The 27,945-nt window shown below is 39.1% G+C and overlaps 1 protein-coding gene across 1 annotated transcript in view; it reads right to left on the bottom strand.

Moving 5' to 3' along the window:
- Positions 1–27,945, bottom strand: part of GRID1 (glutamate ionotropic receptor delta type subunit 1) — a 326,741-nt gene that overhangs the window by 73,708 nt on the left and 225,088 nt on the right. The window lies entirely within an intron of this gene.

The raw sequence follows: 27,945 nt of genomic DNA on the forward strand, positions 1-27,945 counted from the left end.
ATTTTGTGCTAGTTAGATGTAATTGCAGGAGCTGCTGACCATGGAAGGTGGGTGCAATGCTACACCTGAGGAAGTATGTGGGTGTAATTCAATTTAGGGAGTATGACGGTGCAACGCTACAACTGAGGTGCTGTTTAAAGCATAACTGGTGAGTAGTTAGATGGGGTTGCTCTATTGTTAGTGTGTGTGTACAGATAGTTATGTTCCTTAGTGTGCTATGTTTTGTGATGAGTTATGTGTTGTATGTAGTGAAGGAATATTTTGTGTCTGTTTGTAATGATAAAAAAGACAACTTTGTCTTTTAAGCATTACAAACACACACAACATATTCATTCACTACAGACAACACATTACAAAACATAGCATACAGGCATACAGTGCTAATAACCATCACCATTTATCTGTATGCACACAAACAATACACCAACCCCATTAACCATTCATCAATAATACTTAAGGGGATTGATGGCCTGCATTTTAATGAAAATTATTTCAGACAACAAAAATGGCTGCCTCCTCTGACTATAAGTGATGGGTCAATTTTAAAATTTGAAATCATATTTAAAAAGTTTATTTCTGTAATAAAATATGATAATAAAATAAGTATTTTTTCACCCACTTCACATACAGTAGTAGGAAATTTTTTTTCCTTTTGTCATTCTTTTTAGTCTGAAAACAAATACAAATTCTTATCCATATTTAATTTTTACAATTTCAACTAAACAAGTTATGTTACCAAGGTACATTAAACAAAAGGTACATTAAGCAAAAATCCTGCTTAAGAAAGATTTGTATAAATAAAAAAGCATAATGTTCATTTGTGAATATGGCTATTGAGTTCTAATTAGATTTTATTAAACAAATTAATCACTTTAAGAATAATCATTAGCTCATCTTTGGGATTGACTAAAGAATAGGTTATTAATAGGTCTCTTGAAAATACAATAGGCAGACAGTAACCAAAAGGCTAATGAACCAAGTATAATTTTTTTTAGAAAGGTTTTCTCTTTAACACAGTCCATAACACATTTAAGGTAAAGATTTATAATTATCCCATTTAAATTACTTGTTGTAAAGTTGATAATAAACATCACAATGAAGCACCATGGCACACAGCCCAGTACATGAAGGGCCCACCGGGAGAATGAAGTGATAGGGTCCCAGATTTAAGGGTGTGACCAGCCTCTAAAGGGGCTGTGGATATCCTCCACAGAGGCTTGGCTAACCACTGGACTGGGCTCCTTAAAACTGTATATATAGTTAATACTGCTGGTACATGCATGATAATGTACAAGATTAATAACAGCAATGCATTGTACAAAATGCACCATAGTCCTGTGCAGTATAATGTAACATATGTATAATGCTTAGTTCAAGTGCACAGTCTTGAACCTGATCTCTAGAGTAGGCATTGGGGCTCACCAGGGGATTCCTATGTACCCCTGTGGGCCAGTCCAACCCTGAAACAGATGGTTTAGGTCACTAGTATTCCAATATTTTGTGACCATTGTGTATATTTTGAATCTACTTTTAATGAAGAGATTTTTGGTATGGATCAGCATAATTTTGTATACCAAGGCCCTCATTCAGAGCCACTCGCTAGCGGCAGTACACTCGTTCCAAGCGATGTTCGCACATCTGCGCATGCGTACAGTTTTTAGTACGCATGCGCGAACCAGTCAGTGCGGCCGAAAATCGTTGGTACGCAATATAGCGAGGGCCTGCTATTTTGAGTGACAGAATGAGGCGTATGTGGGTGGTAACAGGGGAAGGTGCTTGAAAACGGGGAGTGGAGATCCGAACGCAGGCGTGCTTAAAGGTCAAAACGGGCGTTTTAAGGGAGTGCATAATTAATACAGCAGCGTCATTGACCACGTCACTTGGTTTTTTTTAACTCAGAACTGCTCGCAAAATAGCGGTTGAAAACACCAACCACAAGAATAGCGAGCAGTTCATACGCTGTACGATGTACTCGATTAATCTAATAAATAGCGGACATGACGTATGGTGCGTGCGGCCAGGGGGCGTTTTTATCAAATAAACGAGTGTATGTTTTGCTCGCTCGTTCAGACTTAGAGGTGGGAACAGACTGCAATTTGCGAACGGATCATTTGAATAGCCACCCCTTGTTTTTGAACGAACGACCACAAATAGCGAACGGCTCTGAATCAGGCCCCATGATTTTATGAGGATCCTTTGGAAGTACAGGTTGAGTCTCCCATATCCAAAATGCTTGGGACCAGGGATATTTTGGATATTGGAATATTCCATATTTTGGAATAATTGCATACCATATTGAAATGTCTTAGGTATAGGGCCCAAATCTATACACAGAATGCATTTATGTATTATATACACCGTATACACACAGCCTGAAGGTAGTTTTATACAATATTTTCAATAATTTTGTGCCTCAAACAAAGTGTGTGTACATACATGAAATTCATTTGTGTCATATACACCTTACACACACAGCCTATAGGTCATTTTATACTTTAGTTTTAATAATTTTGTGCCTTAAACAAAGTTTGTATACATTGAACCATCAAAAATCAAAGTTTTCACTATCTCATTTATGCTAAAAATATTCTGTATTTCGGAATATTCCGTATTTTGGAATATTTGGTTATGGGAGACTCAACCTGTACATGTTTTACATCTGCTAGGAGATATTACTTTATTATTATTATTATTTAGTGACCTCAACATCGGTTGGTCTGATCACATGGGATTGCTTCTCCTTCCCTACGGATGACAGTCCGGGGATTGTTGAGGTGGCAATAATTAATATCACATGTTTATAGTATTAGCATAGTTCATCTAAGGCTCCCTTTTTTATCAATTGTAATGCCCTCTGGGTGACATTAATTGTGATGACTATTGAAATTTGGACCTGTGCAATATTTTCATGATACTGAATGGCGAATGTGATATAGTTTGAGGGTACTGTGCTGGGGGATGTATCTTACCATGCAGTGCATCATTAATTTTGATTTGTATTTTATATTAAGATTTATATCTCCTGAATTCTAATATGAAAACAGTGGTTAGTTTGTTATTACTGTGGTTTATTGATTATGTGTGTCTTTTTTGCCATTATTATAATGTACACCATTCTTGACTTTCTGTATATGCCTTTTGTTTTTAGTCACACATAGTCACTGCGGCTAAGGGTCGCCATCAGTGGGCGCCGCCGGACTGGACCCGGAAACCGCAGTCATGCACATGGGGTGGTGAAGATATAAAGTAAGTGTCTGTTTTTAACATATTGTGTATCCTGATAACGATGTATTAAACATCAAAATTTGAAGCATCTGTCCTTCTGCTTGTGTGATTATTACATCAGAGTGCCGCCGGTTTGTGTTGTGCTTTTAGAAATATATATATATATATATATATATATATATATATATATATATTAGGGGTGTGCACCGGCCACTTTTCATGTTTTGTGTTTTGGCTTTGGATCTGGATCTTTCTTTGTGTTTTGGATATGGGTTCTGGGTTTTGTGTTTTGGATCTATGTTTATTTGGAAAAAAGCATAAAATCACAGAATTTGTGGGTTTTCTGCTCCTATGCTATTATTAACCTCAATAACATTAATTTCCACTCATTTCCAGTACTGTATATCCTGAACACCTCACAATATTGTTTTTAGTCAAAAAGGGTGCACCAAGGTAACTGGATGACTATGCTAAGCGACACAAGAGGGCGGCACAAACACGTGGCCCATCTAGGAGTGACACTGCAGTGGCAGACAGGATGGCAGTTTGAAAAACTAGGCACCAAACAATACATAATGCAAAGAAAAAAAAAGAGGTGCAAGATGGAATTGTCCTTGGGCCCTACGACCCACCCTTATGTTGTATAAACAGGACATGCACACTTTAACAAACCAATCATTTCAGTGCCAGGGTCTGCCACACAACTGAGGCTGAAATGATTGGTTCGTTTGGGCCCCCACAAAACAAGCTGCCAATTAATCTGTCCCTGCACAAACTGGCTCTACAGAGGCAAGATGTCTTCCTCATCCACCGATTCCTCACCCTCTTCAGTGTTGTGTACATCCTCATCCTCACAGAGTATTAATTCATCCCCGCTAGAATCCACCACCACAGGTCCCTCTGTACGTTCTGGAGGCTGGTCTCCCTGGAAGAATTGATAATTCATTTTGATGAACATCATCTTCTCCACATTTTGTGGAATCAACCTCCTACGCCTTTCGCTGACAAGGTTCCCGGCTGCACTAAACACTCATTCACAGTACACACTGGAGGGGGGCAACTCAGGTAAAATAGAGCCAGTTTGTACAGGGGGCTCCAAATTGCCTCTTTTTCCTGTCAGTACAGGTACGGACTGTCTGACATGCCTACTTGGATACTGCCACCGATATAATCCTCCACCTTTAAGTAAATGGTGACAGTATCATATGCAGTGACAGTAGACATGTCAGAAATTGTTGCCAGGTCCTTCAGTCCGGACCAGATGTCCAAACTTGGTCCTGTCTGCCCTGCATCACCGCCAGCAGGTTGCTTAGGATACTTAAGATGTTTCCTGGCAGCCCCAGTTGCGGGAGAAAATGAAGAAGGAGCTGTTGACGTGTCATGTTCCGCTTCAGCTGACAGTGTTTTCACCAGCAGGTCTTTGCACCTCTGCAGGCTTGTGTCGGCCGAAAAGAGAGACACCACATAGTCTATAAACCTAGGAACGAGCACGGTGGCCAAAATGTAGGGGTCTGATTTCAAATCCTGGCAAAGCAAATGAAGGGCTTCATCCACAAGTCTCACATGCTGAGCGGAATCGCTCCATCTTAGCTCCTCCTTCACTTTCTCAAGCTGCTTCTGCAAAAGCCTGATGAGGGGAATGACTTGACTCAAGCTGGCAGTGCCTGAACTGACTTCACGTGTGGTAAGTTCGAAGGGCTGGAAAACCATGCACAACATGGAAATCATTCTCCACTGCACTTGAGTCAGGTGCATACCTCCTAATTTGCCTATGTTATAGGTGTATGTATAGGCTTGAATGGCCTTTTGCTGCTCCTCCATCCTCTGAAGCATATAGAGGGTTGAGTTCCACTGCGTCACAACCTCTTGCTTCAGGTGATGGCAGGGCAGGTTCAAGACTGTTTGCTGGTGCTCCAGTCTTTGGCACGCAGTCACTGAATGGCAAAAGTGGCCAGATATTTTTTGGGCCACCCAAAGCGTCTCCTGCACGTCCTTCTTGTGTTTCAGAAAATTCTGCACCACCAAATTTATTGTGCGAGCAAAACATGGGATGTGTTGGAATTTGCCCAGATGTAATGCCCGCACAATATTGGTGGCGTTGTCAGATATCACAAATTCCCAGGAGAGACTAAGTGGGGTAAGCCACGATGATTTCCCTCAGTTTCTCTAAGAGGTTGTTGGTGGTGTGCCTCTTACTGAAACCGGTGATACACAGTGTAGCCTGCCTTGGAATGAGCTGGCCTTTCTGAGATGCTGCTACTGGTGACTCTGCTGTTGTTGCTGCATAAGGCGATACATCTACCCAGTGGGAAGTCACAGTCATATAATCCTTAGTCTGCCCTGTTCCACTTGTCCACATGTCCATGGTTAAGTGGAAATTGGGTACAACTGCATTTTTAAGGACATTGAGGGCACTTTTTCTGACGTCTCCGTACATTCTCGGTATCGCCTGCCTAGTGAAGTGGAATCTAGATGGGATTTGGTACTGGGGATACACTACCTCCATCAATTGTCTAAATCCCACTGCACTAATGGTGGATACCGGATGCACGTCTAACACCAACATAGCAGTCAAGGCCTCAGTTATCCGCTTTGCTTCAAGATGACTGCTGTCATACTTCATCCTCCACATTAAGGACTGTTGGAGGGTCAATTGTTTAGCAAAAGTGTTCCTACTTCCTCTCTGGGATGGTGAACGACTCCCATCAGCAACAGCAGCAGCAGTAGGTGTAGCAATGCTGGATCCTCCGGAGGAATCGGGGATAGGAGAGTCAGTCATGCCAGTGACATGACCTGCAGGACTACTTCCGATTCTGACTAAGGAGGAAATTGACGATGAGGGAGTTGATGGTGTGGTTTGCAGGTGCTTGGATACAACAGGACAAAGGGATTTAAGTGTCCCTGGACTGCTTACAGTCTTAGCCAAAGTTTCTGAACTTGATAGTAACTTTTTATGAATGCACTGCAGGTGACGTATAAGGGAGGATGTTCCTAGGTGGTTAACGTCCCAACCCATGCTTGAGAAGTGTTATTAATTCTATTCTATTCTATTAAAATCAACCCAAAAGCAACTTGAGAGCTTGCCCCTTGTATGCAAGTTTGTTGATAATGTTGTTGTTATATCCATGTTCTCAAGTGCCTGCCGTTAATTTTTGGTGAGATAATTTGTGTTAACAGTCCTATGCTTCATGTTTTTATTGTCCAGTATGTCTACATCTTGTGCTACTATGTATATGAATGTGGAGATGCAATTACACTTCAATATATCTGAGGTAAAATTTAGATTTGCAGTTGTGTTCTATGTGTATAATTTGACCTTGTGTGGTGAATGTTGAGCTGTTAGCAATTATTACAGTATTTATTTGTTAAAGTATTTCTTGAGAGTGAGTTTTCTTACAAAATATTTTAAGACCTAATAAACATCAAATGTGTTAGGTTGTTTGGGGGGTGCAAACTTTCGTCCTTATATAAGATAGCTGTGTGTCTTTCTTCAAGTGTGGGGTCACTAAAGGTGGGTACACACCTAGCAGATATATCTGCAGATTGAGTGAAATGCAGATATATCTGTAGATGATGATCATTCATATACACTGAATAACTATCATTTTCCAGGCAGCTGTGGGTCCCGCTGGCCAGAGGCGGGTCCGCCGCCCTCCCTGTGGCTGCCGCTGCATGTGTACGGGCGGGTAGGCAGACCAACCGTACACACTTGCCGATGGACAGATATATCTGCAGATATATCTGTCCATCAGGTGTGCAGCACAGCTGATGTGATATGTCTGTGAACGACGTTGTTCACTTACATATCTCTGGTACACACTGGCCGACAGGCACCACATATAGTGTATTGGCCAATCAATTGATAGGCCAAAATATCTGTCAGTGTGTACCCAACTTTAGGCTAAGATAACATGTTTGTTAGGGCAGGTGTAGTCTACTGTCGGGTGACTTGTCCTTATTCTTTTGTTGTGTTGCCCTCATCTACATTCTTATCTTGTTTTGAAGCTTTTCTGTTCTGTGTTTGTGTTGGGTTGGTGGGCAAGTGACAGCCAGCAAGCTTGCCTTGAGATCTTAAAAATCCTCTCCCCATGATTTGTTGTATGCATTAATGGTGTCATGTATGGGGATTTCTCTCATTGATTTGTTAGCTCTGTTATTTGATGATGTTTTGGATCTCTTGGTTATTGTCTGTGCTTGAAGGTTTTGCTTATTTATGCATTGCTGTTTGTTGGTATTCTCCTACAGTAGATTCGGTAAATTGGTGTAGTGTACTACAAAATACTGAGAAGGATGTGTCGGTGGATGTAGCATTATCAGAGGTGTCTGTGACTTTATTGTGGTGAGATTATATCAGGAGTGTTGGTGTCACATTCTCTTATAAAATTTTGTTGGTATTTGAGGCATTGTTGTTTTTATATTGGTATATGATTAGGTCTGAGTTTTGAGTGTTAGTGTCAGTCTTTTAATGCCTATGTGATAATGAGTTGGTGAATGAGGAATATCTTCATTGTGTGCTTGCCTATGTTGTGTTGCTCCACTTGTCTCTATAAACTAAACACGAATAGTGTCAAACTAATAGGCACAATACAAACTACATTAACCACATCACAAACAACCATGAGCTGTGGCCCTGCAAGTGAATTCCAGAGGTATGAGAAATGAATGTTGCAATTGCATTCTAAGTGGCAGGGAAGGATGCACACTGCTACCCAATCATACTTCCAAGCAGGAACGAGTCAGTGTGGACTCTGGTGGTGATTAGCAATACTGGTAAGCTTATCCAACATTCATGTGGGATGCTGACACAATCTGGCTTCTTTCCACCACTAGGATTTTCCACATATGAACATTGGTGCACCACTCCTGGGTACCACACCTCCCCAATTGTAGAACTACATTGAACATAGCGGTGTATAGCTAATATGCATATTACAGGTGTTACCTGTAGGAATCATCCCAATTCCCTCACAAGGGGTCCTCTAGATAGATCAAATAGGAGTATACTAGTTTCTTATTGGTATACAAGCATAAAGGTGCTCCTTGAAGAATCAACCCAAAAGCAACTTGAGAGTATTGTGTTTTACACAGTCACACACCGCCTGAAAACAATGCCATTATTAACATAGAATACTACAGTGCATTCTCAACTCAACTTTTCCCAGTCAAAAGTTAAATCATTTAATTACAATTAATGTTGAAAAGTCGATACTGAGTGTCAACTTGTAGCATGTCATCATTGCAAGAATGTTGACATAGAATTTTCCATTCTTTTAAGCCATAACACCAATCCTAACCTCAGACTAAACCTAATTTAAGATGTTAACATTGTGACTGTCGACATTCTGGTGTCAACATTTTGAATGCCAACATATTGACTACATACCCTTGAAAAGTTTCTGAGACTTCCGCGCAGAGTTTGTGCTACTTCAGTCTTTGCATTAAAAGCAAGAAATTAACATATATAGTGATGTGATATGCTATTATTCTTTTTCTGTGAAAACAATGTTTTACTGGAGAGAAAGTGTTAACTTTTTGTAGGTTTTGAGCTTTAATTATACAACTTGGCAAACATGTCCACATTATGTTCTTTAAAACTTTAAAAGTAGTTTAAAAATACTTTCAACCCACTATAATTGTAACTGTACAGTAGCTTCAAATGCCAGTCTGCGTACTAAATAAAACATTGGTATGGAACCTGTATTTAAATAGAAGCAGATGTTTCAAGGGGCTTAAACATTTCAAAATAGAAACAGCTTGTGTATCATGGTTACTTGCTGTCTCTGAAATCAGGTCTTATTGTAAAGTTTAGTTACAGAATTATCTTAATGGGGAAATGGCAATTATAAAATACCATACAGAGATTATAGCAACAAAGTCAAGCATATACATTACTGCATAACATTACTATTAGATAATATATAGAATGATACTGTTATAATCATGTATCCACTCTTTAGAGACATGTACTTTTCTTTTCCTTAAAGAACTTCTGCACTGTTCAGTTACACAAAAATTGTTTTTGACATATAACACAATGAGAAGAGCATATGCTCTGCCCAGTTCTCCTCTTCCACCTTCTTGTATTGAGTAGTTATGTGCTCTCATCTCCCATCAAGTACTCGCATGTTCAAAAGTGAGACTGGTTCCTGCTCAGCTGAATTCTCTCCTGACTGTTTGGCCACATATGTTAGAGGACAGAAAAACATCCTCTGTATCAAGGTACTCTTACATTATACACAATAATGTATATGGAATAGAGTAGTGGGTTGTGTTCTAAAGGGACGGGTGATGATTTGTGGAAGAGCCACAGAAGTTCCAGCCTAGAGAGCAGGTATGAAGGGAATAAGAATTGCAATCATTTAATTATTTACATACTGTAAGCACTCCACCTTGTGAGCAGATTAAAGTACAGTAATAATGCAATATATACATATGGCAGGCATTTATCCATGAGCTGAATTATTTCAATGTACATTTTATTGTACAGTATCTTCTAAATATTTTAGATGGTTCTCTGGTTGAGATCATAGAACAGGTTGTGGTAAGGTGCTCTGAAAGGAAAAGAAAAAAATTTGAAATGGTACAGGAGTAGGTGATCTATTTAATAGTGAGCCATAACCCCTTTATCACTCATTAAAGGGGTTATGAGCTCTGCTATGTAAGCTTAGATTGCCTCTGATTGTGACTGCAACAATGACTCACTTGCACATGGAGTAAGCTTACTTCCAGTCTTTGCAGAGTCCCTGCTGCGAGAAAATGTAATATGCATGCACAGATAGCTGTAGTGTATGTAGAGAGCTGTATGCATTGCTCAGCAGCCCGTCGCCGTCAGTGGTAGGCTGCCAGAAACACAGCGGAGTACACAGCCAAAAGTAGGGACTTCATGGGATCTTGTCAGAGAGGTAAGTTATGCTAAATACCAGCTGCATATGCATTAGTATCACTGTCATACTAAGCACAATATGCTGCCAAGAATAAGGATCATTATTAATGGAACCATATATATGGCAGTAATATTGCAGCATGCTCTGTCACTGTTATAGTTCACTTATTTTTCCAAATTGAAGCTTGCACTGTTAGAAAGAATGGGCTCCCTTTGTTAATGCTATTACAGTGACCAAATACATAGTACTAGTACACAGTTGTGTATATACTATAGATCTATGGGATTTTTTATGGATTTCATTGGTCCATGTTGGCCCCTATACAACATTATGTAACACAAAACCTAAAATAGAATAACTGTAACCATTATTATCCTACAACTGTACAGTTAATTGCTAATAATGGGTTTCTTCCCACAAGACCTTAATATTGGAAACCTGAGATCGTGCTGTCAGCTCTGGGCCACTTGCTCCCAAGGCTGTATGTTGTTGCCCTTCTGAGATCATGGAGAGAGCACTCCAATGAAACCTAATTTTTGATGTCAATGTATATTTGATGCAATTATATCATTTCCCCTCTACACTGGTATTTTATTTGATTAAGAACTTGATAATTAATGTAAATGAGTAGAAATGTAAATTGTATATGATATGGCTTAATTCTTCACATCTCATACTTTCATTAAAACAGTTTTATGAATCAGGTTTCAGAACTGCAACACAAACAGAGCACATGAAAGGAGTGTGAAGTAAAACACATCAATGAAAGGCTGTCATAGTTACCATCCAGTTTATGTTTAAAGGATTGTTTTTGATTAATGTCTAAGAAAGCTAATTGGTAGAGATATACACGATTACATTTTCTCAAGCACTATACAGTACATTTCTAAAAATACTTTGTGTCGGTTACTAACATCAAACCTGCTAATGCTAATTAACTATTTGCAAGATGACAATTATTCAATGGTGATTTGAAACTTCATTATTCTGATTAGTCACAGATTAAATTCAGCATTGAAACTGTACATCAGTGAGGTAGATCTTGTTACTCCACTTAATACTGAACTGTGGTACGTCAGCTATAGTATATATACACCTTACAGCACTTGTGATTTACATTGTGATATTTATAGTTGGTTCAGGGACTATTTTAAGGAAGTTCCCATGTACGGTTTCAATGCACACTACAAAAGAATTGTCCCAAGTTCATGATACAGTAAGATACTTAACAAGAAAAATCAATACTTCAACAGGATGCGCTGTTAACCCCCCTATTGATTTTATTGGATCTTGAAGCCAAAGCAAGGGCTGCATTTAAGTGTGATTAGACCTAAATTCAGTGGAGCAGCAAGTTACAATAGCTCTTGTTTTATCTGTGAAGATATAGACAAGCAAGGATTTGTCACACTGGCATTGATCATGTGTAGCAGCAGAACAATAGTGGAATCTCTACATTTACCAAGTATAGTTTATTAATGTAGATTCTCACATAAAGTACCCAATTACCCACTGCATTGTTTAACTTGGCAATTTGTGTATTGAAAAAGTATAATGAGAAAAAAAGCAATAATTCACAGAAAAACGTGAGTTGTTTACCAGTTGAGCTGCCTATAGTGTACTTTCAAATGGTGTAGAGATCTATATGATAATTTGTACAACTTCTATCAAAATAACAATAATAAATATTTTTGGAATTGTGCACTCTGCAGGAAATCATTGTAATTTCCAACCTGGAATTAATTTATAATAGTCCATTGTTCACCCTTCATTTTGACTTTGATTATGGCTTTGCTAATATTGTAAGAGTGCTTTAGAATAAAACAAGTTTTCAGGTTATTAAAGTAAACTACAAAATGCCTCTTACATCCAAAAATATTTATTGTAGTTCTATTCAAGACTGACTTTGTAGATGGCCACATATATGCCCAGAATGACTATGGTAGCAATGGCACAATCCTTCTTTATGATCATTTTTTTGGATTTGCTTATTCAATGCATCAAATAGGATATTTCAGTTCTCTTCATGTAGCAAAACATCATTGCAATAAAACTAAAAACAGTATTTTCAGTATGTCTGATGCATTTAATATAAATTATATATTGGTAATGAGCAATGATTATTTAAAAGTTTCTGTAGCTGTTGAGACAACATATATACATAGGTCACACCATTTACAGAGATGGGTGTTGCTCTCCTAGCAGGAAAAATAAATAAATACAGTATTAGAAACACTCATACATTGGTAAAAGTATCATAGAGCATGGTAAAATAGGTTTGGCTTTACCATGAAAATGTATCTATTTTGTAAAAATGATAAAACCAAAAATATGTTGCTGTTAAATTATTATTCAGGATTATAACTTTTTAGTACACAGTAGAGAGGAATAACATTTTCAAAACTGTTCTAAGACATATTTGCCATGTTCTGAATTTGGCAACAATACATTGCAGAATTATATTATGTGAAGCTGAAACCATCTATTTACATTACTTTACTGATATTTGCATTTGCATTATGGCAGTTAAGAATATTCACATTTAATATTTAAAGGGAAAGACAACTGATTGTATACAATAGAAATTAATTTCTAGTCCTATTTTGTATTTGTGTCTGTATTTAATCATATTATACATGGAATTTGTAATTTTCAATTTACTAATAACTGTCCAGACACTTCATTATGGTATTTGTTGTGTACAATTTAGGTAATGTGAATTTAGCATGTACTAATTACACTGTTAAGCCATATACCTATACTTTTGTGATGCCTGGCATAAAATGCAGTGAGAACTGCATTTTATTTTTGGATACATTATACACCTGCACTTTGATGGAAAGCGCCACCAACTCTATATGAGCCCTAGAGTGTAGAATGGTAAAGCAAATCAGAACATCATGCCAGACTGTCATAATTCTGAGAAACATCCTATTCCACCATGAATTAGAGTGACATTTTGTGGCAAGTCCACTTATCTCTAGTGCACATTATTGACAATCATTTTGAGAGTTGAGCTCAAGAATACAGCTTATTAAATCACTAGAAAACAGTGTTAACACTGAGAATCTGTATCTCATTAAATTAGGGGTGAGCGGGTTCGGATTTCAGAAATCCAAACCCCCCCGATCCGAGGCCGATCCGAGTCAGGCTCGACTTTTCCCGCCTGACTCGGATCTGAAATCGAGGCAAAACATCATCATCCCGCCTTCCGGGTCCCGTGGGTTTTGGATCCTATATAAGGTACCCGCGTCGGCGCCATTTTCTCACTCGGCTGTGGACAGTGAAGAGGGAGGGTGGGAGTTAGGGTTGGCTGGGCTGTGTAGTGTAGTGTAGTGCAGTGTAGTGTTGTGCTGTGCTGTGCTGCGCTGTGCTGCGGTTGTCCATAGGGGCTGTATCCACTCCTCCAAAGTCCATAGGGGCTGGCTGGACTGTGTTGTGCAGTCAGTTGTCCATAGGGGTTGTGTCCACTCCAAAGTCCTGTGCAGTGTACCAGTCCTAAAGGAGGGCTGTAGTGTTGTCCAAGGGGTGCTCTGTCAATCAGGGGTGCTCCCCCCAAGTGCAAAAAAAATATTTTTTTTTCTGTGTTTGTGAATTGTGTGCACTGTGGCTGCACATGCATCAACAAAGGAGCAGCGCCAAGCGTGCGCTTGTGTACCATTAGTAAAGGAAGGCTGGCTTGTCCCTTAAAGGGTGCTGTAACCCCCAAAGAACACTCCAAACAAAAAAAATATATATTTTCTGTGTTTGTGAATTGTGTGCACTGTAGCCGCACGTGCATCAACAAAGTAGTGCCAAGTGTGCGCCTGTGTCCCATTAGTAAAGGGCCGGTTGGCTTGTCCGTTAAAGGGTGCTGTAACCCCCAAAGTACACTCCAAACAAAATAAAAAAATATTTTCTGTTTGTGAATTGTGTGCACTGTGGCTGCACGTGCATCAACAAAGGAGCAGCACCAAGCGTGCGCCTGTGTCCCAAAAGTAAAGGGCCGGCTGGCTTGTCTGTTAAAGGGTGCTGTAACCCCAAAGTACACTCCAAACAAAATAAAAAAATATTTTCTGTTTGTGAATTGTGTGGGCTGTAGCTGCACGTGCATCAACAATGCACGTGCATCAACAAAATAAAAAATAATTTTCTGTGTTTGTGTGCACCTTAGCTGCACGTATATATCAATATAACATAAATGGAGGACCAAACTTTCTCTGATAAAAATAAAATAGGGAAAGATCAAGAACCACTTCCTCCTAGTGCTGAAGCTGCTGCCACTAGTCATGACATAGACGATAACATGCCATCAACGTCATCTGCCAAGGCCGATGCCCAATGTCATAGTAGAGGGCACATACAATCCCAAATGACAAAGTTCAGGAAAATGACCTTGAAAAAAAACATTTAAATCATCTGAAGAGAAACATAAACTTGCCAATATGCCATTTACGACACGGAGTGGCAAGGAACGGCTAACGTCTTTCCCTATGTTCATGACTAGTGGTTCAGCTTCATATGATGATGGAAGCCCTCCTCCCGCTAAAAAAATCAAACGAGTTAAGCTGGCAAAAGCACAGTGAAGAACTGTGTGTTCTAAGAAGATATCACAAATCCCCAAGGAGAGTCCAAGTGTGGTGGCGGCTGCGTTGCCTGAACTTCCCAGCACTGGACGGGAAGAGGTGGCTCTTTCCACCATTTACATGCCCCCTGCAAGTGCTGAAAGGAGCACCCACAGTCCACTTGTTGATATGCAAATTGAAGATGTCACTGTTGAAGTACAACAGGATGAGGATATTGGTGTAGCTGGCAGAGGAGGAAGTTGGCGAGGAGGATTCTGATGGTGTTGTGGTTTGTTTAAATCAGGCTCCGGGGAGACAGTTGTTGTCCGTGGGATGAAAAAGCCCATCACGGTCATGCCTGGGCAGAAGACCAAACATTACACCTATTTCTATCCAAATCCGGACAACAACTGTCTTGCCATATGTAAAGGTGAAATAAGTAGGGGTAGGGACGTTAACCACCTAGGAACATCCTCCCTTATACGGCACCTGCAGCGCGTTCATAAAAAGTTACTGTCAAGAACACTGTCAGCTGAAGCGGAACGTGACACGTCAACAGCTCCTTCTTCATTTTCTCCCGCAACTGGGGCTGCCAGGAAAAAACTTAGGTATCCTAAGCAACCCGCTGGCAGTGATGCAGGACCAAGTTTGGACATCTTGTCCAGACTGAAGGACCTGGCAACAATTTCTGACATGTCTACTGTCACTGCATATGATACTGTCACCATTGACAGAATGGTGGAGGATTACATCGGTGATGGCATCCAAGTAGGCATGTCAGACAGTCCATACCTGTACTGACAGTAAAGAGAGACAATTTGGAGGCCCCTGTACAAACTGGCTCTATTTTACCTGAGTTGCCCCCCCTCCAGTGTGTACTCCGAAAGAGTGTTTAGTGCAGCTGGGAACCTTGTCAGCGAAAGGCATAGGTGGTTGCTTCCACAAAATGTGGAGAAGATGATGTTCATAAAAATGAATTATCAACTCTTCCAGGGAGACCAGCCTCCATAACGTACAGAGGGACCTGTGGTGGTGGATTCCAGTGGGGACAAATTAATACTCTGTGAGGATGTGGATGTACACAACACTGAAAAGGGTGAGGAATCGGCGGATGAGGAAGATGAGGATGACATCTTGCCTCCATAGAGCCAGTTTGTGCAGGGACAGATTAATTTCCAGCTTGTTTTGTGGGGGCCCAAATGAACCAATCATTTCAGCCATAGTTGTGTGGCAGACCCTGGCGCTGAATGTATTGCTTTGTTAAAGTGTGCATGTCCTGTTTATACAACATAAGGGTGGGTGGGAGGGCCCAAGGACAAGTCCATCTTGCACCTCTTTTTTTTCTTTGCAATATGTACTGTTTGGGGCCTAGTTTTTCAAACTGCCATCCTGTCTGCCACTGCAGTGTCACTCCTAGATGGGCCACGTGTTAGTGCCGCCCACTCGTGTCGCTTAGCATAGTCATCCAGCTTCCTCGGTGCAACCTTTTGGACATAAAAACACTATTGTTAGGTGTGAGGTGTTCAGAATAGACTGGAAATGAGTGGAAATTAAGGTTATTGAGGTTAATAATAGCATAGGAGCTGTTTTTATGCTTTTTAAAAAAAAAAATACAGATCCAAAACACAAAACCCAGAACCCAAAACACGGAATTGTGGTTTTGGCAAAACCAATCCAGATCCAAAACATGAAGATCCAGATCCAAAACACGAAAAGTGGCTGGTGCACACCCCTAATATATATATATATATATATATATATATATATATATATATAGTGGCAGAGTAAATCTCACCAGAGGTTAATTTGTCAAGCAAGGCTAAGACATTTTAATCCTTTGCTTTATTAATTACAGTAGAACCTGCAGATGGTGTTTAATAACTGACTGGTCCCAACAGCAGGTTTCAGTCACTTTACCTTAATCAAACTCCTCGTAAAGTTGCCATGGCAATCATATAGCCTGAATCAAACACATCTGGTTGGTGACTCTTTCCTTAATTTGCTGTAGTAATAAAATAACAAACTTCTTTAACTATTTATGCAGATATGTTACTTTTCATGCCAGCTACATAATTTCTCATACTTTGGGAAGTTCTATTCTCAATATCACTTGATAGAACAAAGAAAACTTTATTTATTTAAATAATCCAATCAAGTTTGCATATTGTGCATTCCCTATAACTTCACTGATTGGTGGATTTAAAGCATCTTTTCAATTAAATAGATTTTATTATTCATAAATGTTTTATTCATAAAAGTTAATGAAAACTTTTGTTGTAATTCATGGCCGCATGTTAAAATTTTAGACATCTCAATCACATATTTAATTTTTTTCCTTATGGTTACTAAGCTTATTAACCACTTGACGGATATTTTTTTTTAATAACAAATGGCCCTCAAAAACTGATATTTTTGTTTTTTTATGGTGCCACACCTCCCTCCATGTCCATAGGCCCCCATTATACTGCTCAGCCCCCTTTAATAATAGACCCCCCATTGTCAATGAAACTCCTTTAACATTACCCCAGTGGTAATAGATCTCCAGTTGTATCCAGTAATATTACACTGGGATCTCCTGCTCCCAGTGTAATATTATCTAATTTTTGAACCCCTTCACCTCCCCTTTGACTGGTGTAAGTATTTATGCTATTTCACCCCCCCCTCCAAACAAATCTACTGGGGCGTTATTCCCCCCATGCTCCACCCACAGTGCCAATGAAGTCATGCCCCCACCCCTATGAGGCATTACCCTTCCCCCACCACCACATGCAGACTGCAGCAGAGTGTGTATAAGGAGGGATAGATTACCTGTCAAGAGATCAGTGCAGAGATCAGCCAAATAGTACTCGATGAGAACGAAGTTCCCCTTTGAGCACTTTTGTCCCTAGCACATGCGCTTGGCATTCACATGGCAATCAGGGGTGCAATTCCAGCAGTGATATCGGTGGTCATGGACACTACATCACTGCCTGGGGTTTGGGGTGCCAGACGAAATCCATTTGGCATACAGTATGTGCAAAATAGATATCCTGTTTAAAAGCCGGGGGATGCAGCAGACATGTGAAAAGATGTGACCATGTCAACTAAAGCCCAGCTCGTTGCTGTCACATTCCAGTTAAGTGGTTAATAGAGAAGATTGCATAATTAAGTGATCAGTGTTACTATGTGCAGTGTTCTGATATTTTTTTACTAATTACCTGTACACTGGTAGTTTATGAAAGGGAAACTTCAACTAAAATTAAATTTCTCACCCAACCAATCTACTTTATTTGATTGTTTCAACTTTATATAATGAACATCATAAAAACCCATTAAGGCTTATGTAAATTTATTTTTACAAAACGGTCAAGTGACGTGTATGGGTATGTATGATAAATGTGTTTGTATGTATATATGTATGAAGGAGGCTGCTTTGTATCTATCTTTTATGAACTTGCCAGCTTTTACTCAGATACGCATTTAGTACTTTTTTACTCTTTATTCAATGTGAGGTGCTTTTATGCATGTTGCATAGTCCAAATAGGACTAAAGATTTGTTACATGCATTGTAGTTTTATATGCACTTTTCTTTTTATACAGTATGTAGTCAATGTCTAATTAAAAAAATTGTATGCATTCGATAGTCATATGAAATGTTTATTTATAATCAATTGCTGTGATTTTGCTGTGATTTTGCACAAAAACAAGCACTTTCCTATATATAATATTGCTGTTGAACCATATCTTTGCACTTTATTTAACTACCTCATTCTATAATTAGCACTTTAACTAATTACAACATCATTTTCTATTTGTTATCTGGTATATTTAAGCACAGAGGGCGCTGTAATACAGTTTAACATTTTTGATATATATACAGTCAGGTGCATAAATATTGGGACAGAATTTTCATATTTTGGCCTCTATTCACCACCACAATGATTTTGAAATGAAACAAACAAGATGTGATTTAACTGCAGACTTTCAGATTTAATTTGAGGGTAATTACATCCAAATCAAGTGAACGGTGTAGGAATTACTACTATATGTGCCTCCCACTTTTTAAGGGGCCAAAAGTAATGGGACAAACTAAACAATCCTAAATCTAACTTTCACTTTTTAATACTTTGTTGCAAATCCTTTGCAGGCAATTACAGCCTGAAGTCTGGAATGCATAAACATCACCAGACGCTGGGTTTCATCCCTGGTGATGCTCTGCCAGGGCTCTACTGCAAATGTCTTCAGTTCCTGCTTGTTCTTGGGGCATTTTCCCTTCAGTTTTGTCTTCATCAAGTGAAATGCATGCTCAATCGGATTCAGGTCAGGGGATTGACTTGTTCATTGCATAACATTCCACTTTTTAGCCTTAAAAAATTCTTTGGTTGCTTTTGCAGTATGCTTCGGGTCATTCTCCATCTGCTCTGTAAAGCGCCGTCCAATGAGTTCTGAAGCACTTGACTGAATATGAGCATATAATATTGCCCGAAACACTTCAGAATTCATTCTGCTGCTTTTGTCAGCAGTCACATCATCAATAAATACAAGGGAACCAGTTCCATTGGCAGCCATACATGCCCATGCCATGACACTACCACCACCATGCTTCACTGGTAAGGTGGTATGTTTTGCAGTTCCTTTCCTTCTCTTCTCTTCCCATCACTCTGGTACAAGTTGATCTTTGTCTCATCTGTCCATAGGATGTTGTTCCAGAACTGTAATGGCTTTTTAGATGTCGTTTGGCAATTTGTAATCTGGTCTTCCTGTTTTTGAGGCTCACCAATGGTTTTTATCTTGTGGTGAACCCTCTATATTCACTCTTGTGAAGTCTTCTCTTGATTGTTGACTTTGACACATATACATCTACCCTCCTGGAGAGTGTTCTTGATTTGGCCAACTGTTGTGAAGGGGTTTTTCTTTACCAGGGAAAGAATTCTTCTGTCATCTACCACAGTTGTTTTCCGTGGTCTTCTGGGTCTTTTGGTGTTGCTGAGCTCTCCGGTGCATTCTTTCTTTTTAAGAATGTTCCAAACAGTTGATTTGGCCACACCTAATGTTTTTGCTATCTCTCTGGTTTGTTTTGATTTTTCAGCCTAATGATGGCTTGCTTCACTGATAGTGACAGCTCTTTGGATCTCATATTGAGAGTTGACAGCAACTGATTCCAAATGCAAATGTCACACCTAGAATCAACTCCAGACCTTTTACCTGCTTAATTGATAATGAAATAACGAGGGAATAGCCCACACCTGTCCATGAAATAGCTTTTGAGTTGATAGTCCCATTACTTTTGGCCCCTTAAAAAGTGGGAGGCACATATTGAAACTGTTGTAATTCCTACACCGTTCACCCGATTTGGATGTAATTACCCTCAAATTAAATCTGAAAGTCTGCAGTTAAAGCACATCTTGTTTATATCATTTCAAAACCATTGTGGTGGTGAGTAGAGACCAAAATCTGAAAATTCTGTCAATGTCCCAATATTTATGGACATTACTGTATATATATATACATATATAATATATATCTGCATGCAAATATATATATATATATATATACACATTTTACACAATCCTAATGGTCCACACTGACTCCATTTTTATTAGCATCTGCTGGGGTGCTGCTCCAATTCCTTGTTGTCAAGGGTTCCGTACGATTCTCAGAAATAAGGGGTGCACTCACCAGGCTTGAAGTAGGCAAAACATCTTTATTCCAAAATCACAGGGCACAATTAGTTCAACGATATTTCGATCCCCCTATGGATCTTTGTCAAGATGCTGATTCAATGACCCTCTATACCCTTAATATACCCCATCAGTATTAAATAGCCCATCCCTAATTAGATTATAAACCCACCCACATTAAAACACAGACCCTATCATATGTTAACTCGATTGACACATACTGTACACACCAGCTCCACTCCACTGCCGCGCTCCACACAGACGCTAACTACACAGTAACCATGGTGTAATAGGCATGCCACCATGTCAGTAATCCCGCGATTACATGCAGATCCTGCAGTCACACGATCGTGGCTGTTGCCGCCGATCTAGTAACAACCACAGTATAATGTTGCCAGGCAACTGATGCCATACACATTGGGTCAGTGCAATAGGGCATATTTCATCACAGGAATCTGTGTTCATATTCTTTTTACTGGTTATGACATTATCAAAATAAGTGAAACCCATCAACTCACCGCTGTGCACTCTAATAATGAAGTTTATTATCACTATGCTTGAACCATATATACAATATGCCATAATCGAGCTCCAGTTGTAATGTGTTCACAGGTGAAATTTTTCATCATCCACACTTTGGCCACAAGATGAAAATTAAGCATAGGTTAACTTGCAAAAAATGTATATAGAAAATATAGAGTGCACCTCTTTATGCATGTGAATTTTATATATATATATATATATATATATATATACATACATATTATACACACACACACTGTATACTGCAGTTGGGCAGCACTCACAATATGCATGTAATCATAACAGCCCTGGTGCTTTCTGTAGATTCATGAGGCTAGGTGGCCAGGGAACATGCTTGAGGCAGGCAGGCCGACCACCATTGCTAAGAGGAAATAGTATTTAATCTGTCTTCTTGTCAATTAACAGCAGCAGAAAGCAAAGTATCAAGTTGTGGTTTAGCTTTTGTCCCTACATTACAGTTTGATGGATTACAGTGGGAAGTGGAAAAGTATCCGTTAAGCAAGCAATTACGTTTACATGAACACTTTAATGGGCGTAAGGCGCAATCTATATCACCAATGTCTGAAAATCTGGTTCCATTGTCATTGCACAAGTTGCAAAGAAAAGCAGTGTTTGAAACCACTGTACCGTACCTCTGGCAGTTCTACTCTTAAGACTTTTTCTATGATGTTAGAACATAATGTTGCCAAGGTTGATTCTCCACTTGCCTTACAACAGAAACAATGTATGAATTTATCTGAATCTGAATATCAGGCATTACGTGATTTGTCCTAGTACACTGACATCATTATATGTCCCACTGATTAGGACGGGGCTATAGTGGTGCAATATTTGAGTGTATATAAGAATGAAATAGAAAGACAATTAGCGGATGTATACAGGCGGTTAGGTGAGGATCCTATCAATACATTCAGTAAAGATTTATATAATAGATTAACTTTGGCAGTTGATGAGGGGATGATTTTGCAAGCTTTAAGTGATGTATTATTCATTAAAAATCCTGTGCCATCTCTGCTCTACACACTGCCAAAAATATGCAAATCCTTACAAGATCCACCGGGGGGTCCAATAAGTGAGGCCCAGTGATCTCTTTTCCAGCCTATATCAATGTATTTGGATACACAATTGCAGCCATGCATAATGGGACATCCTTGATTTTTGCTTGACACCACTGCTTTTTTAAAATAAATTGATGCAATTGGGTGACATTCCTATAGGTAGCTATGTTTGCACTATCGACATTTATAAATTGTATACAGAAATTCCTAATTCTTTGGGGCTGTCTGCGGTATGCAAATTGATTGAAGGGAATCCATTGTATTCTGGTCCTCCTAGCAGCCTCATTTGTGATTTGTTAAAGATGGTTTTAACCAGCAATTTTTTTTCTTTATGATGAAAGATTTTATTTTCAATAGGCAGGGTGTATGATGGGGTCAGTTGTGGCCCCATCATATGCCAATGCCTTCATGTTTTGAGCAGAGAATGATATATTCTTTTCCAACACTGATGTATCTGGCATGATACTGTTTTATGCCCGGTACATGGACTATTTATTTTTGATTTGGACATGGACTAAGGTCCAGTTTGCGGCCTTTATTGAAAAAAATAATTCCAGTAAGAGTCCGATTAAGTTCACATATAACATTGATCCTGCACCAGTGAATTTTTGGGATATGCAGGTGATTCTGTCAGGGGGTAAGATCTCTACTTCATTATATAGTAAACACACTGATAGTTACTCTGCTACATTGTGCAATTTTCATTCCAGACCTTTGAAGTATGGATTGCCACATTCCAAATTCATATGTGTAAGATTAATTTGCAGTGGCTTAGCTTCAGCAAATCACCATATTGATATCATGGTTACAAAATTTGGTGATACAATCTATCAGCTCTATTAAAAAAAAAAAAAAACATGCTATATCAATGCCTACTGAATGGTTGTTGACATCTAGGGAGAGGCAGGATGGTGGTACATGCATGCCCTGGGTACAAAAGTACAATGTGGTTAGTGATGACATTAGGGGAATATCAAAGAAATTGTGGCCTATTCTTCAATCTGATTTTGATTTGAATTTGAGTAACACAACAATGATGCCATGTTACAGTAGGGGTTGTAATATAGGTAAATAAATAATGAAGACTGATGTAACAGGTTTAGGCAAAGATGTATCTTCACAATTTGAAGGCTGCTTCAGATGTCTAAACCATCTTACATGTCGTTATCTTACAGTGGGTGATAGTTTTTGTCACCTACATAGTGGTAAGAGGTATTCTATACGTCACAGGGTAACCTGTAGTACTAAGTACATAGTGTATATGCTTTCATGTCCCTGTGAGTTGTTATGTCGGTAAGACTGACAGAACCGTCAGGTAACTTCTAATGGCACTACATCGTAGTGCCATTAGAAGTGCTTTGAATACAAGGCAGAGTGACCAGCCTATAGCGCAGCACTTTGCCCAGGCGGGACACAGCTTGGCAGCTTTATGCTATATCATAATTGACCACATTCCCTTCTCACTAAGAGGAGGTGACCGTTCCCTTAGGCTTTTGAGATGCGAATCCCAGTGAATTTTTAGATTAGGGACATTATCCCCTAATAGGTTAAATGAGTCTCTGGGTTTGCATTGTTTTATGTGAGGTCTTACATTCAGAGTATGCTGCTTTTTGCATAATGATACATTATATGTGTGATTGATCCCTATTGCTAGATTATGTATAACATATAATACGCTTATATTTCTGCGGTTTGCGATTAGTTTATTTATGGTTAATTCTGGATTATATGCAATGCACTTATATAATATTGTCATACTTCTTCTGTTTGTAAGTAAGCTTTATTTGTGACTTATGCTTTTCCTGCTGGTGGATCCACTTTGTATATTTGCATGTTTTGTTAATGGTTTCCATGGTAACGAGCTACAGAAGCTACGTCATCGGTAGGTGTCTAGTTCTGGGTCCTGGATGCCGTCGATGCAATCAGTGATGGTATGTAAGGTACAGATGTGCTCTCTTGCATCTTTGCTGATCGCGTTGCAAATGTGCACACGCATCATGCCATGCGATTAGCCGTGGGCACCACACTACACCATGCCACACGCTGCAATCCTATGGAGTCACACAATCGGAAAAGATGCAAGAGGACACATCTGTAAGCAGATTTTAGCGTTTGTATCCCTGACGACGATGTAGTAAACATCGACACATCAGAACAGTGGTGCGTCCTGTGTTATTTTCATTACCTGACTGCCGCAGTCATTGTTATATATATATATATATATATATATATATATATATAATATATATATATATATATAATATATTTTAACTGAAGAAACTAAAAACAAGTGATGTGGAGTACAAACAAGTTCCCCCGAATTTTGTCTGCTTTACAAATGGTTGTGTCAGAACATAACAAAGAGATAATGACTTTCCTCGAAGTCTCAAGGGCCAATAAATCTTTACACAGATGAAAAATGAAAGCCAAATTTGTTCTACATAGGATATGAAGACAGGAGTGGTATACAGTATGCAATATATAGGGCAAAATAACTGAAAATTAATCCCTTTTGCTACGAAGCAATATTAGCATTTAAAGCTTAAAATCCCAATTAATTTTATAGCATGTGTCTTGAAACATCTAAATGATGTAAGTATTTGTACATAAATATTATGAATTGTTTATGTAATCTTATAGAGGTGCAATGCAATGAGAGAATAATTTTAAGAGGATGGCATATTGCTTGGTTTTATTATTTTAATAAATAGTTTCAAGAGTTTATTAGGAATTTCTATTCTAGCACTTTCATTGAAGACTCCCAAAGTGCATATAGCATATAAATAGCTATTTTCTGTTTTGTGTATAATGTAAGCACCAGATGTATAATTTTACTTTAGGTCTCTTTAACCACATAATGATCATATATCACATCCTGTAAAATTAAAATTCTCTTACTCTCAGTAGCGAGGAATACTCATTCCATAATGGATGCTATTTTGCACAGCAAAAACATGGACATTGCCAAATAAAATAGGCCCACTTGTTTGGCATTGCAATATCATTTGCAAGTCTGTTATGCTGGAATCCCAGTTCATAATTATTCCATAGTATCTTGCTTTATACTTAGAAATATCACTGTACAATGCAATATCATTTAATTATGATTTTTAAATCTCTATAATATCAATACCTATAACAGCGCAAATGCCTAAAAGCAGCTGATGAAAAAGGTGAAATGTTAAACACTAAACACTACAATTTAAATGTCACAATATTTAAAAAACATTTCTTATTTTAATGCAAAAGTTACCAAGTACAAGTTTCAATTTTAAATTCACCATTCACATTGACAGTTACTGTACCATGCTCTATAATCATTTAAGCTTAAACAAGCTTGAATATGTATGTGTGGATTACTTGAATTTAACTAGAATATTTTGGACTAAAGATGAGAATTTGTCACAAATTTGCAAACTTTGGACTTTGTTCAATGAAACCATTTGAAAACTACTTTTGAACAGAGGTAAAACTAATGGCGGTGCAGTCGGTGCAGTGCACCAGGGCCCCTGACATGTAAGGGGCCAGCAGATCCCCTGGACAGATCAGATCATCATCATCATTGTTGATCCACAGTGCCGGCAGCTGGTAGCAAGTGAGGATTGGCCACAGGCTGCAGGTTTTTTTCAATCTATATATAGTAGGGGCAGCCAGGGACAATCCATTAATAAATTGGAGGCTGTGCCATCATAGATATACTTCCTGATGGCTGGCCCTTCCCTCGGGCCAGCTACCTTACAACGAGCAGTCCAAATCAGCATAGGCTTGATCCATCACTTCTTTTTCGCCAGCACCCAGCTCAACCAACTACTCAGACTCCTCCACTTGTAACAGGCAGCAGTGAGCGTCCCACATCACTTTACGGGATGCCTTACCCAAGTGTAAGGAAGCAACAGCAAATGAGGACGAGTGGATACTCGGAGAAGCCAGTGAATGAGGACTCTGCGTGGAGTGACATCTTAGTCAGCCTGATTCACTTGCTATGGAACCCTAGGTTTCAGCATGCTTGGCCAGCCTTTGTAGCTCTGGATGATGCTGGAACTTGTAGTTCCACAACAGAATGAGATGCACATTAGTCAGGTTACACAGCGGATGTCATGTGACACAATATTACCACTGAGAGGGGAATGGGGAGCACTGAGAGTCAGAGGGGAATATGGGGGATCACTTAGAAACAGAGGGGAATATGTGGCCTGAGAGAATGAGGAGAATGTGAGGGAAATCACTGAAACAGAGGGGAGAATGTAGGGGGGGGGGGAGTTACTGACAGACGAATGTGGGAGGATCACTGACACACAGAGAAAGGTGTGAGGGGGATATTACTGAGGATAGTGGGGAATGTGGGAGGATCGCTGAGAGAGGTATGTATAAAATATATGACAATTAGTTTTGCACTGTCAGGGTATTTCATTATAGTACAAAGCATGGGACACTGTAGGTTTCACTCTACCTTTACTTGGCTAGTCAGCCACACAAACCCCTCCCACCTAAGGAAGTACTTTCCAACTTTAAATAAACAGGACTGGCATCACGAGCTTCATCCAAATGTCATTATATAGTGGTACTTTTATTTTAAAATGCTTCTGTTAATTTACTTTCTTAAGCTGCATACACACCGTACGATATCTATGACCGATATCTATATCGTTCAACGATATATCGTTCATATCATTAATTTTCATGCAGTGAACGACCAACAATGCACGCTCCAGCATGAACGATTATGATATCTATGATCGTCCGTACATGCAGGCCAACTTGCGCGATATTGTCAACTTTGCCTGTTCAGAGATGTGACAGGATGACTTCACTGAAAGATATCTTTCAAGTCATTGGTGGTACAGATCGTTCCGTGTGTATGCAGTCCTAATAGTACAGCTTGTTTAGTTTAAAGGGATAATAGAATATTAGTTGATTATTATTTGATTAGAAGGGACACAGATTATTATTATTATTAGATTGATGGGATACAGATTATTATTATACACTGGGATGCTGTCTGTATTGTTTGGCAGTCATATTGAGCACTACAGTGGGGCCTAGAAGACATAGGCCCCAAAGCATATTTTTGCACCTGGGTCAACCACTTACAAATGCCACCACTGAGCGGGACTCTCAATTCTATTAACCTGTTAAATTCTAATGGAGCCCATACATCTTTCCTGTATCAGGTTCATTCCCCATTCTGGGTCAGGGGATCGGAAGAAATACAAAATTTTGGACAATCTAAATTCCCTGATTCTGACCCAAAAATGGTTGGAATCGGTGAGTGGTGCATATTCAACATGTTGAATTTCCCCAATTCTCAGACGAATTGCTGATCATTGATGTTTGCCGATCGGCTGACTGGATCGTGGTGGCCACATGTGGAATAGGGCCATAGATGTATGGCCCGTTTAAGTGTGGGGAGAACAGTTCAGTCTTGAGAAAGATCACTATGTGATTGAAACATGTAGATTGTGTAACTTTTTTCCTTTAGTCTTAGCACAATCCCAAACAGAGTTCATACTAGGTGCAAGCCATCGAATTCCCAGATATATCTGACATACTTACAAGATTCACACGGTATGTCTGTTTTTTATGGTAGGGCCAATTGCTACACATGTGGATCCATTTTTACTGTATTGATGTTTACATTTTAATCTGACAAATAAAATGATTAAGTTTAATGCACTAGAACAGTGTTACATTGTTCTTTCTGTATAACTCTACATGTGAGGTTTTATGGAACCAGGAGGAAAAACATGAAAATGTCAGGCTAGATTTTTAAATGTATTTAGAGAATCATCTTAAAGAAACACATCAGGCTTTCATGTGATATTCTGATCCCTCACTGACTTTTTGTAAGTATAATAACAAGACAGTTGCTACTTTGAAGTTATTGCTTTTGAAGATTAACCCAGAAGGGATTCTCAAGCCTACTGGACTTTTAGTATATGGTTGTTATCATTACAGTATTGCTTAGCTAGGTACTGACTCAGACTTCGTGGGCAGCAAACTCAGGGCGGGATGTATCAAGCAATGCATATTGCAT

Source organism: Taudactylus pleione, unplaced genomic scaffold (assembly GCF_031769625.1).
Source record: "Taudactylus pleione unplaced genomic scaffold, aTauple2 ptg000121l, whole genome shotgun sequence".
Lineage (NCBI taxonomy): Eukaryota > Metazoa > Chordata > Amphibia > Anura > Myobatrachidae > Taudactylus > Taudactylus pleione.